Here is a 3,819-nt window from a genome sequence, read left to right as displayed (position 1 = left end):
TTTTTTTTTTTTTTTTTTGAGACAGAGTTTTACTTTGTAAGCCCAGGGTAGAGTTCTATGGCATCATAACTCACAACAACCTCAAACTCCTGGGTTTGAGCAATCCTCTTGCCTTAGCCTCCCAAGTTACTGGGACTACAGGCGCCCTCCACAACAGCCGGCTAGTTTTTTGACTTTTAGCAGAGACAGGGTTTCACTCTTGCTTAGGCTGATCTGGAACACCTGAGCTCAAGCACGCCATTGGTCTCAGCCTCCCAGAGTGCTAGCATTACGGGTGTTAGCCACCGCCCCTGGATGACTACTCCATTTTCTATGACATAGATGATTAGAACTCCCAGAGCAGGAGGTATTTCTTTGTTACTCTCACATCCGAGTGCCCAGTATATCCCCTGGGCACATAGTAGGGTGGCTGCCAACATTCATCAGAGGCCAGAATTCCTTCAAAACAACCAGAAAAACAAAGTTGAGTTTGGTCTGTGTCCTCAGAGAAAAGGTTGGACCTCGGACTTAGGCTGCTGACATCTCATTCCAAGCAGCCTTGGCCCCCCCATATGTCAGGGTGGTGTGGAGGAATGTCTCCACCCCTAATCCCCAGAGCCCAGGGCAGAGTTCTCTGGACTGCCCCAAATTCTGTTTTCAGATGCAGGCCTGAGGTTATGCACTCAGAGGCTATTTTGGTCTTTGGCAGCTTCAGGTAAAATTTAGAAAATCTGAGAGTCAGCCTGAACTGGCGGTGGGAGCTAGACCCAAGCCAAGTGGGAGACAGGAACCAACTAAAAAGTTCATCTAAAGTAAGGTTTTATAGCCCAACTATATACTATGTGCCTGGTGCAGAGTAGATGCATTGCTAGAAGTTGGGAATTTCCCCTATTGCATTGGAAGAAAAGGAGGGGGACAAAAACACCCAGAGTTGGCAGTGATGATTAGAAGAAGAGCCTGTATCATGCACTACTGCCTTAAGTGACTGGTGGTAAAGACTAATGTTCACTGGTGGCCCTGATCATGTACTTATTCAATATGTTCTAAACACTTGACTTGTGTAATCCTTTTTAACCTCACAAAACTTGGAAGGAGGGTTTTTTTTATTTTATTTGTTTTCTTATTTACTTTGAGACAGAGTCTACTCTGGCTAATTTCACTTAGCATAATGTTCTCAAGGTTCATTCATGTTTGAGCATGTGTCAGAATTTCCTTCCTTTTTAAGGCTGAATAATATTCCATTGTATGGATAAGACTACATTTTGTTTGTTCATTCAGTCATTGACAAATGCTTGGGTTACTTTTCCCTTTTAACTGCTGTGAATGTTGCTGCTATAAACAAGGGAGCCTAAGTCTCTAAAACACTGCTTTCCATTCTTTTGGCCACTAGAATTTTGTAACTTTGAAATAGTTTAAGACTGATACACAGTTGCAAAATGACTACAGACTTTTCATGAACCCTTCACTCCTCTTCCCCCAGAGAAATGTTCTATCCTATTAAAGCACTGTCAAACCCTGGAAACTGACTTTGGTACATGGCTGGTGCCCTACTCACTGAGCTATCAGCGCTAAGCTTGTTTATGCATCTTTCTTAGGAAGAGAGTGGAAGGCAATGAGTATGATCTTTCCCTGCAACTGGCCTGGTTCAAATTCTGCCTGGATTTTGGTGCACTTGTGTGCCCTCAGGTGAGTTTTCTCCTCTACTTCAGAGCCTCAGTTTCCTCATCTGTAAAATGAGGATGAAAGAATGCTGGGGCCCCAGTGGCAAAGTCTAAAATTACTAGTATTAGCATAGATAATAATGTTACACAGACTGTCTTCAGAGGGAATCTTTTGTTGTTGTAGTTGTTTTTAATGGAATGGGCCTGTGTGTTTGCATATAGAAAAATGAGCATGATGTTTGTGTAGTCAATCAGCAAACCCATAGTATATTTAGTTCCTTCTACATACCCTCCACCCCCTGTGCAGCCTCCTAATACTCCTAACAGGTGTCATGGCTTATCTCAGTTCATTCAGTCTGCTACATGGTATAACACAACACCATAGTCAGGGTAGTTTATAAACAATAGAAATTTATTGCTCACAGTTCTAGAAGCTGGGAAATCTAAGATTAATGCACTAGCAGAGTAGGTGTCTGACAGATAATCCTTCACAGATCCTCCCCTCCCTTTCCTTCCCTTCCTCCCTCCTCTCTCTCTCTTTTCTTCTCAGCACAGAGTATTTCAAAGCTGGAGGAATGCAGTTATCTAGCCTGCCTCAGCCTCAGTCTCTAGCCTCAGCCTGAGTCTCTAGCCTCAGCCTCCTGAGCAGCTGGCACTGCAGGGAAGCATTATCATGCTCAGCTAGTTTCTTAAAACTACTCTTAGGGGCTCAGCGCCTGTGGCTCAAGTGGCTAAGGTGCCTGCCACATACACCTAAGGTGGCGGGTTCGAATCCAACCCTAGGCCCACCAAACAACAATGATGGCTGCAACCAAAAAATAGCCAGGCCTTGTGGCCAGCGCCTGTGGTCCCAGCTACTTGGGAAGCTATGGCAGGAGACTCGCTTGAACCCAGAAGTTGGAGGTTGCTGTGAGCTGTGATGTCACAGCACTCTACCCAGGGGGACAGCTTGAGGCTCTGTCTCAAAAAAAAAACAAAAAAAACTTTTTTTAGGGGGCTGGGCACAGTGGCTCATGCCTGTAATCCTAGCACTCTGGGAGGCTGAGGCAGGTAGACTGCTTGAGCTCAGAGGTGTGAGACCAGCTTGAGCAAGAGTGAGACTCTATCTCTATTAAAAATAGAAAAACTGAAGCAGGAGAATCACTTGAGCCCAAGAATTGAAGGTTGCTGTGAGCTACAATGCCTCAGCACTCGACCCAGGGTGACAGCTTGAGACTCTGTCTCAAAAACAAACAAACAAACCATTTTCTAGGCCAGGTGTGGTGGCTCACACCTATAAGCCCAGCCTGAGCAAGAGGGAGACCCGCATCTCTACTAAAAATAGAAAAATTTGCCAGGCATTGTGGTGGACACCTGTAGTCCCACCTACTTGGGAAGCTGAAACAAGAGGATCACTTGAACCCAGGAATTTGAGGTTGCTATGAGCTAGGTTGATGCCACAGCACTCTAGTCTGGGCAACAGAGCAACACAGAGGGTCTCCCTAGAGCCTTTTTGCCCAGCATGGCCTCAAATTCCTGGCCTTAAGTCATTCTTCCTTCTCAGTCTCCCCAGTAGTTGGGACTACTGTGAGCCACCACAGGAGGTATAGATGACACTTTCTGTGTGTCCTCACCTGAGAGAAGGGAAACGTGACCACTTCAAGTTCTTTTCTAAGAACACTCATCCTCTGGCTCTGTGATTAGGGCGCTGGCTGCATACACCAGGGCTGGAGGGTTCAAACCTGGCCAGGGCCAATGACAACTACAACAAAAAAATAGCCAGCCGTTGTGGCAGGCACCTGTAGTCCCAGTTACTTGGGCAGCTGAGGCAAGAGAATCTCTTAAGCCCAAGAGTCTGAGGTTGCTGTGAGCTGTGACATTATGGCACTGTACCCAGGGTGACAGGGTGACATAGTGAGACTCCGTCTCAAAAAAAAAAAAAAAGAACACTCATCCCATTTATGAGGGTAGAACCCTCATGACTTAATTTCCCAAAAGGCCTTATATCTTTTTTTTTTTTTTGAGAGAGAGAGTCTCACTGTGTTACCCTTGGTAGAGTGCTGTGGTGTCACAGCTCACAACAACCTCAAACTCTTGGGCTTAAGTGATTCTCTTGCCTCAGCCTCCCAGTAGCTGGGACTATAGGCACCCACCACAATGCCTGGCTATTTTTTGTTATTGTTGTCATTTTTTTTTTTTT

The 3,819-nt window shown here is 45.5% G+C and overlaps 1 protein-coding gene across 1 annotated transcript in view; it reads left to right on the top strand.

Moving 5' to 3' along the window:
* Positions 1-1,592: 1,592 nt before the first annotated feature.
* Positions 1,593-3,819, top strand: part of LSM4 (LSM4 homolog, U6 small nuclear RNA and mRNA degradation associated) — a 30,340-nt gene continuing 28,113 nt past the window's right edge. Inside the window, exon 1 of the mRNA XM_023517206.1 lies at positions 1,593-1,665. The gene's annotated coding sequence lies outside the window, so the exon portion shown is untranslated. The remainder of the gene's footprint in view (positions 1,666-3,819) is intronic.

Source organism: Otolemur garnettii, unplaced genomic scaffold (assembly GCF_000181295.1).
Source record: "Otolemur garnettii isolate 467f Iridium unplaced genomic scaffold, OtoGar3 scaffold00105, whole genome shotgun sequence".
Classification (NCBI taxonomy): Eukaryota; Metazoa; Chordata; class Mammalia; order Primates; family Galagidae; genus Otolemur; species Otolemur garnettii.
This window is presented reverse-complemented; position numbering and strand designations above follow the sequence as displayed.